The sequence below is a fragment of the Elephantulus edwardii genome, unplaced genomic scaffold, assembly GCF_000299155.1.
Source record: "Elephantulus edwardii isolate Elephantulus edwardi_28Jun2011 unplaced genomic scaffold, EleEdw1.0 scaffold00252, whole genome shotgun sequence".
Lineage (NCBI taxonomy): Eukaryota > Metazoa > Chordata > Mammalia > Macroscelidea > Macroscelididae > Elephantulus > Elephantulus edwardii.
The window spans coordinates 565,139-578,434 of NW_006400002.1; the positions used below are offsets into that span (position 1 = coordinate 565,139).

Sequence of the window (13,296 nt, forward strand, 5' to 3'; positions counted from 1 at the left end):
TGAGCCTCAATCCATATTGGAGGCTGCAGTCCTTGACCTTCTGCAGCAAGCGCTTCAGGTCCTCCTCAGTTTTAGCAAGCAGGTTTGTATCATCTGCATATCACATATTGTTGATAGATGTTCCACCAATCTTGACCCTACATTTCTCCTCACAGAGCCCAGCCTCCCAGATAATGTGTTCTGCATATAGGTTGAAAAAGGTATGGAGACAGGACACATCCCTGGCGTACGCCCTTCCCAATTTTGAACCATGCAGTGCTTCCTTGCTCTGTTGTGACGACTGCCTCTTGGTCACAGTAGAGGTTTCTCATTAGCACGATCAAGTGTTCTGGTATTCCCTCCTTGCAATGTGCCCAAGGTATATCAAACAAAGCCTCAGAATCCTTGGCTCGAGGGAGCAGCCTGTTTTCACCCTCTCTAGGATAAAGCTGTTTGTTTGCCTAGCAGTCCACGGTGTCTTCAATACTCTTCTCTAGCACCACATTTCAAAGGAATCAGTTCTCTTTCTATCATGCCTAATCATTGTCCAGCTTTCTGATGGATAGAAAGTAATTGCAAAGAGCATGGCCTGGATCAAGTACATCTTAGTCTCCAGACTGACATCATTGCTCTTCAGTATTCAGGAGAGTTCCTTGACAACAGATCTTTTCAATGCCATTAATCTTTTGATTTCCTGGCTGCTAGTACTAAGAGTGTTGATTGTGGAGCCAAGCAAACTAAAGCTGTTAACAATCTCAGTTCTCTTCATTGTCTATCATAATGCTGCCAATCAGCCCAGTGGTGAGAATCTTTGTTTTCTTAATGCTTAGCTTCAATCCATATTTAAGGCTGCAGTCCTTGGCCATCTGCAGCAAGCGCTTTAGATCCTCTTCAGTTTCACCAAGCAGGCACAAAACAAATAATAAGAATCACATGATCCTTCATGAGAAAAAGACTTACAACCCAATTACAAAAGGGTCAAAAACCATGAAAAGTCTTTTCATGGAGGAAGACTTTTGGATAGACAACAGACACATGAAGAAATGCTTAAAATCACTGTTAATAAGAGAGATCCAAATCAAAACCACAATGAGATACCATCTCACCCCAGTAGCAGGGGCAAAGTTTAACAGGGTAGAAAGTAATAAATGTTGGAGAGGATGAAGAGAGATAGAAACTCTCATACACTACATGGCACAATCACTCTGGAAGGCAGACTTGGTGTTTCCTCAAAAAAGCTGAACATAGAAATTTCATATGATCCAGCTATCCTACTGGCCCAAGGAGAATAGAACTGAGACACAGAGATTTGTACACCAATATTCATAGCAGAATTATTCACCATCACAAGAACGTGAAAACAGCCCAAATGTTCAAACACAATTGAATTGACTGAGAAATTGTGATGCATTCACATGGTGGAATAGTACACAGCATTGAGAAGCAATGATTTAGAAAATCACTACATAACTTGGGAGAGACTGGAGAGTATTATGCTGAGTGACCTAACTCAGTTTCATAAGGACAATTACTGTATATGATCATTATTGTAGAAATACAAAGAAAACTAGAAAAACTAGTGTATGAGGATTGAAGAGGGGAACAGAGAGGTGAGGATGGATAGGAGGGAAATCATACTGTCAACCAATTTAGTGGGTGGGTGGAGGGAGGGTAAAGGAAATGGGAAAGATCAGGCAGAGATCTGGAAAGACAACGTAATGGTGGGCATGGTTTAATCGTGATTAATTTTATAAAACATAATGACTGGCAATGATTGTATGAGACACAATGTGAATGAGGGCTAGTGTAAAACACATTATATACAAACTTTGTAAGTAAATCTTTGTAAAAAATGTACAATTTTGTAAATCTTTTTAAAAACCAATTTTTTAAAGAAAAGGGCTCAAACTACAAGTGCTGATGAGGTTGTGATGGAACTCTTATTCACTACTGGTGGGAATATAAAATGATAGAACCACTATGGAAGGTGGTCTTGTGCTTTCTCGAAAAGTTGGGAATAGAAATAACATTTGACCCAGCAATTCTACTACTGGGAATATACTCTAAAGAAACTAGAGCCAAAACTCAATCTGATGAATGCACACCCATGCTTATTGCTGCATTATTTACAATAGCAAAGGAATGGAAGCAACACAAGGTGCCCATCAATAAACAAATGGATAAAAAAACTTCACATTCACGCAATGGAATACTACACAGCATTGAAAAACAATAAAATATTACACAACAAGGGAGAACCTTGAGGACAATATGCTAAGTGAAATATATCAGTAACAAAAGGACAAATACTGCATAACATCATGGATATAAAATAAGGCAGCAAGACGTTGGGAAAGGAATGAAGAAAGAGTGGATAGATAATGAATACTGCATTATAATAGATGAGAGGAAGAACTTTTCAAAAGGAATGCATGATCTATACATTATTTGTATGAGAACAATCTGGAACAAGGGGTGCATTGAGGGGTGGGTTGGGGGAGTGAGAGAGAGGGAGGAGAAAATGTGCAACTTTAAATAAATAAAAGGGGGGGAGGGCTTGAAGAATGAGAGGATGTAATTACAAAAAGGGCAAAATCTCAGTGTCTAAAATCATTGAACTAATGAGCTAGTCACTGAATTAGCCAATCCTGAAAATAGCTCAGGAATTTTTATACTGAATAAAATAAGTTAAGGACAAAAAGAGAAATATTTTATGATACCACTTATATGTAATAAAGGAATAAAGCAGATGTGTAGAGGCATGGATCGGCAGGGGTGAAAAGGAGGGGGAATTGAGGAAGCACTGAGTAGTGGGTATGTGCATTTCTGTTAAGGTTGATGGAAAATTTCAAAACAGATAAACATAATATTTGCAGAACCTGATTGATATAATCAATGCCACTGAAAACCACATGTAAAAGTGTTAAAGTAATGAATTTTTATACATGTAATTACCATCTTATCATAATAAATGCACTTATTTTTTTAAAGGGGTGGAAAGGCACCACTCCCACCAATAAAAGCCCTGGCTCAGATGGTTTCATGGCTGAATTCTACCAAATATTCAGAGATGAACTATCACCAATTCTACTAAAATGATCTTATTAAACAGAAGAAGAAGCAACACCCTCAGAATCATTCAGTGAAGCAAGTATAATCCTGATACCAAACCAGGCAAAGACATAATAAAAAAAGAAAACTATAAACCAATATATCTCACTAATATAGATGCAAAACTCTTTAACAAAATACTGGTTAATAGAATGCAATAATATATGAAAAATTATTCCTCATGTCCAAGTGGGATTCATAACAAGTATGCAAGGATGGTTCAGGATAAGAAAAACAAATCAACTAGGAGAGGATAACATCACATTAACAAAGCAAAGAACAAGAACCACTTGATCCTACCAGTAGATGTAGAAAAGCCCTTTGACAAAATCCAACACCTGATTTCTGATTAAAACTCTCAACAAAATAGGAATGGAAGAGAATTTCCTTAACATAGTGAAAATTATATACACAAAACCAAGAACCAACATCATTCTCAATGGAGAAAGACTAAAGACATTCTACTTGCGAATAGGGAACAGACAAGGATGCCATCTATCACCATTCATACTCATTAGTGTGTTGGAAGTACCTGCTAAGGTAATATGACAAGAAAATGAAATAAGTAAAACCGTCACTATATACAGATGATATAAAAAAAAAAACCCACAAAACAACAACCAACCAACCTGTTAGAGCTGGAAGACCAATTTAGTAGAGTGGCAGGATATAAGATTAATATTTAAAAAAAAGCAATGGGATTCCTCTACAGTAACAATGAAAATATAGAAAAGGAAACTAAGAAAATACTATTTGCAATAGTCAACCATAAATTGAGATATTTGGGAATAAATCTAACTAAAGACACACAATACCTTTAGAAGGAAAATTATAGAACAATGCAGTGAGAAACAATAAGAGACCTGAGTAAGTGGGAAAATGTTCCCTGTTCATGGATGAGGAGACTCAATATAGTGAAAATGACAATTCCACCAAAAGCAAGCGACATGTTCAACACAATTCCAATATGTTGTTGTTAAGTGCCATTGAGTCATAGGCAACTCATAGTGACCCTGTGGGAAAAAAAGACCTGAACACTTGTATAACTTTTTTTTAAAATAATTTTTTTGTTTCTCCAAGTTCATAGGGTTTTTGGAGGCAAGCTATTTCAGAAGTGGATGCCACTCCTGCTTCCAAGCTTGTTTTAATCAGGGAGCTCCACCAAACACTATCCACCATGGGTGACCAATATTACATTTGGCACATCAGTGTCACAGCATCACAGCAACCAGTTACCTCTGTGCAGCAAATTGACAGGCCAGCACTATCCCACCTAGAAGAATGTTTGACCAAAACAATTAAAACCAGGCCCTTGGGTCATAGGCCTTTGGGCACTACAGCATTTAAAACTTTGGCACAGGAAGGAGTATTTCTTTTACGTTTGAAAGAGAGGAGCGAACTAGGGGGTGGGGGGAGGGATGGGCGGGGAAAGAATTGCAGCAATGAATGAATGGAAATCCAAAATCTCTGTAAATGCTCATTAAAATTATTGGGAAAAAAAAAGAAAAAAATTTGGCACACCAACATGCTGGTGCACTGTTAGCCAGAGACTCCCAGTTCATATGGCAAGTCCCATCTACTGACACATACTTGGGACAAAAAGAAAGCCGTAAGAGCCTGGAGAGCTCCATACATGTCTCTCCTTTCACACATATAAATATTTTTCACAGCATCACCAAGTTCTACCTGAATGAGTAACCAGGAGAAGGAAATAGGTAGTGTCGAGGCCATGGTAGAATTCTGCCTGTCATTATTAAATTGAGAATTCCAATATAATATAAAATTCATTTTTCAAAGATAAAAGGCAATTGATACATTTATTTGGAAAGGAAAGAGACTTTGAAAAAGAAAAACACTTTTGAAAACTAAAAATTAAGTAGAAAGCATACACAATATGATCCTAAAACATGCTACATAACTTTAACAACCAAAAACAGCATTGTACTGGTAAAATGACTGACACAAAAGACCAATGGAATAGAATCAGGAACCTAGAAATTGGAACAGATGAAAGAAAGGTTTAAAGGGAATATATGATTAGGCATTATATATACAACAACAGCCCAGAATAAGAGGTACATTGCCGGCTCTCAGGTGGATGCTGCTGTGTCAGCACGCGGGAGCCCGGGTTCGAACTCTAAATAAACTTTGTTAATTCGGCTGAAAAAAAAAAAAGAGGTACATTGCCAAGAGGACTGGGTGGAGAGAAGGAAGGAGGGAGAGAGGTAATTGCGCAACAGTGAATACATTTTTTTTAAAAAAGTGAACTAGGAGAGGGGAAAGGAAGGGAGAGGGGATAAAAATGTTCAACAATGAAATGAATGAAAATCTAGCTTTTCTGTAAACTTTTGTTAAAATCACAATAAAGAGAAAAAATTATTTAAAAAAAAAAAACACCCAGAAATTAACTCATCTACCTACAGTCAACTGGTATTCAACAAGGAAATAAAACAAAAAGTGGGAAAATCAAAGAAAATATTTCACTGGTAAAATACATTGTTAAGGACCTCTCCATGGTGCCGAAGAATAATGATACCAGTTGAAAGACTAAGGTGCACCTGATTTAAGCCATGGTATTTTTAATTGCTTCCCATACATCTGAAAACTGGGCAATGAATAGATATGACAGAAGAAGAATTAATACCTTTGACTTGTGTTGAAGCCAAGTATGAATGTTCATGGGCTGCTAAAAGAACAAACATATCTGTTTTGGAGGAAGTGCAACCCAGGTTAGGTCACTTATGGTTTCTTGTAGTAGTGTTTTGTAGTTATGTTTATAAAGGTCTTTTGTGTCTCTTGGAGGGTTTATGGGTGTTCTGGTGGCCTAGTGACTGCGCTGCAATTCGAAAGGCAGGCAGTTAGAATCTACCACCTTCTCCAGAGAAAAGGATGGAAAGTCTCCTCCCATGTGATTTACTGCCTCAGAAAACCCGCTGGTGGGTCAGTCATAGAGTGGTTCCAACTTGATGATGTACAACGACATTTAGTTTTATTCCTAGATTATTTAATCTTAAGCTTTGCTATTGTAATGGTTATTGTGTGTGGGGTTTTTTGTTTGTTTCCTTTTCTGTGTTTTCTCTGTTGTAGAGAAATCTCACTGATTTTTTTAATATAAACCATGTATCCCTATTATAATAGGGCAAAGAGTTTATTTTGTTGAGTCTTTGAGTTTTTATCCACACTATCATATCATCTTTATGTAGCGTAAGTTTTACTACCTCTTTGCTAATTTGGATGCCCCTTATTTCTTTCTCTTGTCTTATCTCCCTAGCTGGTACTTCAAGTACAATATTTAATAGAAGTGGTGATATTGAGTATCTTTGTCTGGTTCCAGTTCACAGGAGGAATGCCTTTAGTTTTTCTCTATTAAGGGTGATGTCTCTGTTTTGCATATATCATTATTGTACTGTTTGTTGTTATGTGCTATTGAGTTACTTGCCACCCTATGTACAAAAGCCCTGAGATCTGCTTTATCTTGTGCCAATTTTACTTTCTCTGGCACACCTACCCTCATTACCCCAGTCACTGTCTCAATGCTTCTCATCCTTGGTTTCCCTCTCTTTCTCTGTCCCTCCACCCTTCCAAGCATGATGTCCCTCTTTAAGGACTGATCCCTCCTTGCAACATGCCCAAAGAATGTCAGATGAAGCCTCAGAATCATTGCCTTCAAGGAGCAGCCTGACTTCACCCTCTCTAGGATGACCTCGTTTGTTATCCTGGTAGTCCATGGTGTATATTCAACACTCTTCTCCAGCACCACAGTTCAAAGGAGCAATTCTTTTTCTATCATCCCTAGACATTGTCCAGCTTTCTAATGCACAGCAAGTAATTACAAAGACTATGACATGGATCAGGCACACCTTAGTCTCCAGACTGACATTGTTGCTCTTAGTACTTTGCAGAGGTCTCTGACAGCCGACTTCCCCAATGCAATTTATCTCTTGATTATGTTAAGGAAATTTCCTCCCATTCAATTTTGCTGAGTGTTTTAATTAGGAAGTGATGTTGGATTATATCAAAGATATTTGCTGCAACAATGGATAGCATTATCAATTCTATCAATGGTGGATCTTGTTCTTAGCTTTGTTAATGTGATGAATTGCAGTAATTGTTTTTCTTAAGTTGAGCTATTTTTGCATACTTTCTATGAATCCCACTTGCTCATGTTGAATTTAGATAGATAAATAGATGATAGATAGATATACATATATACATATATACATATATACATATATACATATATACATATATTCTTTGATTTTCCCACTTTTTGTCTTATTTCCTTGTTGAATAGCAGCTAACTGTACGTGAAGTTAATTTATGGGTTCTTCTTTTAAAAAAATATTTTTTAATCTTAATTTCGAGTTTAACAAAAATTAGATTCTACTGGCCAAGATATTGTTAAAGATTTTTTCATCTCTGTTCATGAGATATACTGGACTATAGTTTTCTCTTTTGGTAATGTCGAAACTGCTAACATATCTTATACCAACACCTGAGCACTCCTAACAACCTTATTAGCTACTTCAATAACAGCAATCTATAGCACTCGTATTATCTTCTTTGTATTCTTAGGCCAACCACGATTTCAATCAATAGTTACACCAAATGAAAACAACCCTAACTTAATTAACCCTATTAAGCGTTTAGCAATTGGTTTTGGTATTGGGTTATGCTTGCTTCATAAAATGACTTCAGGGATCTTCAACAAATGGTGCTGGCAAAACTGGACTTCTATTTGCAGAAAGCTGAAATAGGATCCGCGTCTCACATCATACACAAAAATCAACTCAAGGTTGATCAGAGATCTGGGAGTAAAGCCCAAAACCATAACGTTCATAAGAGACAAATTGGGATCATGCTTAAGAGCACTAGTTCAAGGTGTAATGAGACTGCCAAATACAGCCAGAAATGCACAGTCTAAAGAGGATAAAATTGATGAATTGTATGTTCAAAAGATTAAATGCACATGTACATCAAAAACTTTTCCCAACAGGGTGAAAAGAAAACCTACCGACTGGGAACAAACATTTGGTAATACCATCTCAGACAAGAGTCTCATAATGAAAGTTTACAGACTATTCCTGGGCCTCCACAAGAAAATGATTGGTAACCCAATTACAAAATGGGCAAAAGACATGGAAAGCATTTTCACAGCGGAAGATATTCAAATGGCAAACAGACACATGAAGAAATGCTCAAAATCACTGGCAATAAAAGAGCTGCAAATAAAAACCACCATGGGATACTCCAATAACAGTGGCAAAGTTTAACAGGGCAGCAAGTAATAAACAAACAAACAAACAAATAAACAAATAAATAAAGTAAATAAATGTTGGAGAGGATGTGACAAAATAGAAACTCTTATAAATTGCTGGTGGAATTGTTAAATGGTACAGCCATTCTGGAAGGCAGTTTGGCGCTTCCTCAAAAGGCTGAACATAGAAATTCCATATGACCCAACTATTCTACTACTTGGAATATACCCTGAGAAAATGAGAACTGAGGCACATACAAAGACTTGTACACTAATGTTCATAATAGCATTATTTGCCAGTGCAAGAACATGGAAACAGCCCAGATGTCCAACCACAAATGAATGAGTTGAGAAATTATGGTACGTTCACACAATGGAGTACTATGCGACACGCAGGAGCAATTATTTTGTAAATTACTACCTAACTTGGGAGGGACTGGAGAGCATTATGCTGAGTGAACTAACTCAGTCCCACAAGGACAAATTTTGTATAAATCCACTATAGTAGAATGAGTATAAGGATCCAAGGGGGTGGGGATTGTGGAAGCAGAGGGAGAATGAGCAGGAGGAGGGGAAATTAATCATGGAGTTGTACAATTTGATGGGTAGGGGGTGAGGGAAATTGGAAGAATCTGTTCTGGGAAACAATGTATTTGAATTTTGTAAATAAACTAATATAATTTAAAAAAGAGAAGAAAAAGAAGAGAAAAAAACTTTTAAAAAAATGACTCAGGAAGTGTTTCTTTTTTTTGTATCTTCTAAAATAATTTAAGTAGAATTGGTGGTAGTTCATCTCTGAATGTAGAGTACAGATTTAAAACTGCCTGGGCCAGGACTTTTTTAGGGCTAGGAAGAGTAATTTATGACCAGCTCAATTTTTCTACATTTGTGCTATCTGAATAGTGTGTAGGTTTCTAGGAATTTCTTCTAGGTTTTCAAATTTATGATAGTATTATTGTTGTTGTTATGTGTTGTTGAAGCACTTGTGACTCATAGCGACCCTATGAACAATATCCCTGAAGCCTACTCTATACTATGCCAACCTTATTATCTCTGACACACCTACCCTCAATACCCCAGTCACTGAATCAATCCATCTTCTCAAGGGTCTTCCTCTCTTGCACTGTCCCTCCACCCTTCCAAGCATGATATTCCTTTGCAAGGACTGGTCCTTCCTTGCAACATGTTTAAAGTATGTCAAACAAAGCCTCAGAATCCTTGTCTCCAAGGATCAGCCTGATTTCACTCTCTCAAAGACGAACCTATTTATTCTTCTGGCAGTCCATTCAATAGTATTCTCCAGCACCATGGCTGAAAGGTATCAATTTTCCTTCTATCGTCCCTAGTCATTGTCCAGCTTTCTGATACATAGCAAGTAATTAATGGCAAAGATTATGACGCAGATCGGGTGTACTTTAGTCTCCAGACTGACATTGTTGCTCTTAAGTACTCTGGAGAGGTCCCTGACAGCAGACTTTCAAAATGCAATTCATCTTTTGATTTCCTGACTGCTGGAACCAAGAGTTTGATTGTGGAGCCAAGCAAACTAAAGCTGTTAACAACCTCAATCTCTTCACTGTCTATCATGATGCTGCCAATTGGCCTAGTAGTGAGAATCTTGTGTTTTCTTGATGTTGAGCTTCAATCCATGTTGAAGGCTGCAGTCCTTGACCTTCTGAAATAAGCTCCTCAGGCCATCCTCAGTTTCAGCAGGCAGGGTTGTGTCATCTGCATAACGTCGGTGATGAGTCTTCCTCCAATCCTGATGCCATAGCCCTCCTCATAGAGCCCAGCCTCCTGGGTGATCTGTTCTGCATATAGATTGAAAAAGTATGGAGATAGGACATATCCCTGGTGTACATGCTTCCCAATTTTGAACCATGCAGCATTTTCTTGCTCTGTTCTGATGACTGCCTCCTGGTCCAAGTATAGGTTTTGCATACTTTGTATAATATTCTGTTATAGTTTTAATTTCGTCTCGTTCTGTTGTAATGTTGCTTCTTTCATTTCTTATTCAAGTTATATTAGTGCCTTCTCTTTCTTTTCTTTTGTAAAGTTTCCTAATGCCTTGTTTGGTTTTTTTGATCTTTTTGAAGAATCAGCTCCCAGTTTTGTTTAGGATTTTAATTGTTTACCAATTTTCTAGGCCATTGATTTCAGTCCTTGTCCTTAAAATGTCCTTTCTTCTAAAGTTTGTGGCCTTCACTTGTTTTTTTTTCTATTTGCTGGAGATATTAGTTTATTTTGTGCCTTTCTTTTTTTTTTTAATTTGTTTGTTCATTGCTATGAATTATTCCCTGAGGACTGCCTTAGCTGTACTCCAAAAATGATGATATGTTGTATTTTCATTCATTTCTAGCAACCCTAGGGTGTACTCTGTGCTCTTGATGTATTCTTGTACTGGTATCATCATACTGCCTTAATGAGAATTTTTAGTATGTGTTAGGTGGGCGATTTTAATCTGCAGGCCTCAGGCCTGGTTTTAATTGGTTTTGGTCAAACATTCTTCTAAGTAGTATAGCACTGGTCTGTCCATTTGCTGTACATAGGGAACTTGTGGTTGCTGTGATGCTGAGCACTGTGGCACTGATGTGTCAAATGCAATAATGGTTACCCATAGTGGACAGTATTTGGTGGAGCTCCCTGATTAAAACAAGCTTGGAAGCAGGAGTGACATCCACTTCCAAAATGAACCTTATGAACTTGGAGAAACAATGCAAATTATATAAGTGTTCAGTTCTTTCGTTCATAGGGTTGCTATGAGTCATTTACAACTCTACGGTGCTTAACAACAAGAACAACATGATATATATTGATGTTTTCTTTGGGGGTCTAGTATGTTTGGAGTTCATTGAGCTTCTTTTTTAAAAAAAGTTATTTTATACTGGTTTACTTATAAAGTTTGTATATATTGTATGTATTGTTTTTCACACAGGATCTTTCCCATTTCCTTTACCCACCCTTTTTTCCAAGCATCAAATTGTGTGACCCTATCCTCTCCACCCATATTTACCCCACTGCTCCCACTCTCCTCACCTTGGATCTTCATACGTGTTCTATAACAATGGTGGTATACAGTATTTGTTCTTACGGGACTGCATTATTCACTTAGCATAATGTTCTCCAGTCCCTCCCAAGTTAGGTAGCTATTTACAAAATCATTGCTCCTGTGTATTGCATAGTATTCCAGTGTGTTGACGTACCATATTTCTCAATCCATTCCATTGTCCTTAGACATTTGGGCTAATTCCATGTTCTAGTGATGGTGAATAACAGCACTATGAACATTGGTGTACAAGTCTACATTTGAGCATCAGTTCTCATTTTCTTGGGGTGTATTCCAAACAGTGGACTAGCTAGGTCATATGGAGTTTCTATATGTTCAACTTTTTGAGGAAAGGCCAAACTGCCTTCTAGAGTGGTTGTACTATTTTACAATTCCATCAACAATGTATAAGAGTTCCTATCTTGCCACATCCTCTCCAACATTTTTTACTTCTTAAATTTTACTACTGCAATGGAAATCCAAAGTCTCTGTGAATTTTCATTAAAATTAATAATAAAAAATTGAGAAGAAAAAAAATTAAAAATTAAAGAAAAACAACAAATGGTGCATAAAAAGGTTTTTTTTTCCATTGCTACTGGAGTGTAGCAATGGGGGAAAAAAGTGCAATGGTGTGTCTCTGAAGACTAAGGTGCATCTGATACAGGCCATAGTCTTTGCAATTACTTGTTATGTATCAGAGAGTTGGATAATGACTAGGGAAGATAGAAGGAGAATTGATGTGCCTTTGAGCTGTGCTGCTGGAGAAGAGTATTGAATGTACCATGGACTGCCAAGAAAACAAACAGATTCATCCTAGAGAGGGTTAAACTGGGCTACTCCTTGGAGGCATGGATTCTGTGGCTTCATCTGACATACTTTGGACATGTTGTAAGGAGGTACAGGTCCTTGGAGAGGGACATCATGCTTGGGAGGGTGGAGGGACGGTGCAGGAGGGGAAGACCCTCTATCAGGTGGGTTGATTCAGTGACTAGGGTAATCGAGATGGGTGTTTCAGAGGCAGTGCAATTGGCACAGGATAGAGCAGGGTTTAGGGCTGTTGTACATAGGGTCACTATGAGTTGCAAATGACTCAACGGCACATAACAACAACAACTGGAGTGAGATGATATCTCATTGTGGTTTTTATTTGCATCTTTCTTATTAACAGTGATTTTGAACATTTCTTCATGTTGTCTGAGTATCTTCCTCTGTGAAAATTCTTTCTATGTCTTTTGCCCATTTGGTAGTTGTGTTATCAGTCTTTTTCTTAACAACAAGAACAACATGATATGTCTTGATGTGGAGGCCCTGTTTCACTGATCTTCTTTACTGTATATTTTCTTCTTTTTCATGATGCCTGAAAAGTTTTCTTCTAGTATCTCTTCCATAATTTTCTCAGTGCCCTTATTCTCATCCCCACCTCCTCTTCTGGAACTCTGATCACATGTATGTTGCTCCTCCATTTGATGGTGTCTCACATGATTCTAAAATTTTCTTTTCCTCCCTTCTTGTTTTTCTTCTAGTAAATTTCCATTGAGGTGCTTGTTTTCTAGCTCACTGATTCTCTGTTCCATTTTTTTGTATTCTGCTTTTTTGTCTCTCCACCATGTTGAAAATTCCATCTTTTTGGTCTTGATATTCTGGATTGTTCTTTCGTGTATTTCCGTTCTTTATAGTACTGTGTTGATTGTACCCCTCTATCTTGTGATGACTTTTAAAATTCTTGTACCTCTTTATTTATGCTTTCAATTATTTCTTCAATCGTTTGTAACTTATTCAGTAATAGTTCATATAAGTCTATGTCAATATATTTATTTTGCCTTCTTGTATATGGGTATTAATTGGGTCTGCAGTCTGCATTTCTTTTTTTTTTAAAAATAATTTTAATGAACATTTACAGAGA

At 37.3% G+C, this 13,296-nt stretch overlaps 1 pseudogene; it reads left to right on the top strand.

Moving 5' to 3' along the window:
* The window catches only part of LOC102867116, a 33,754-nt pseudogene extending 27,368 nt beyond the window's left edge, over nt 1-6,386 (top strand).
* Nucleotides 6,387-13,296: the final 6,910 nt, after the last annotated feature.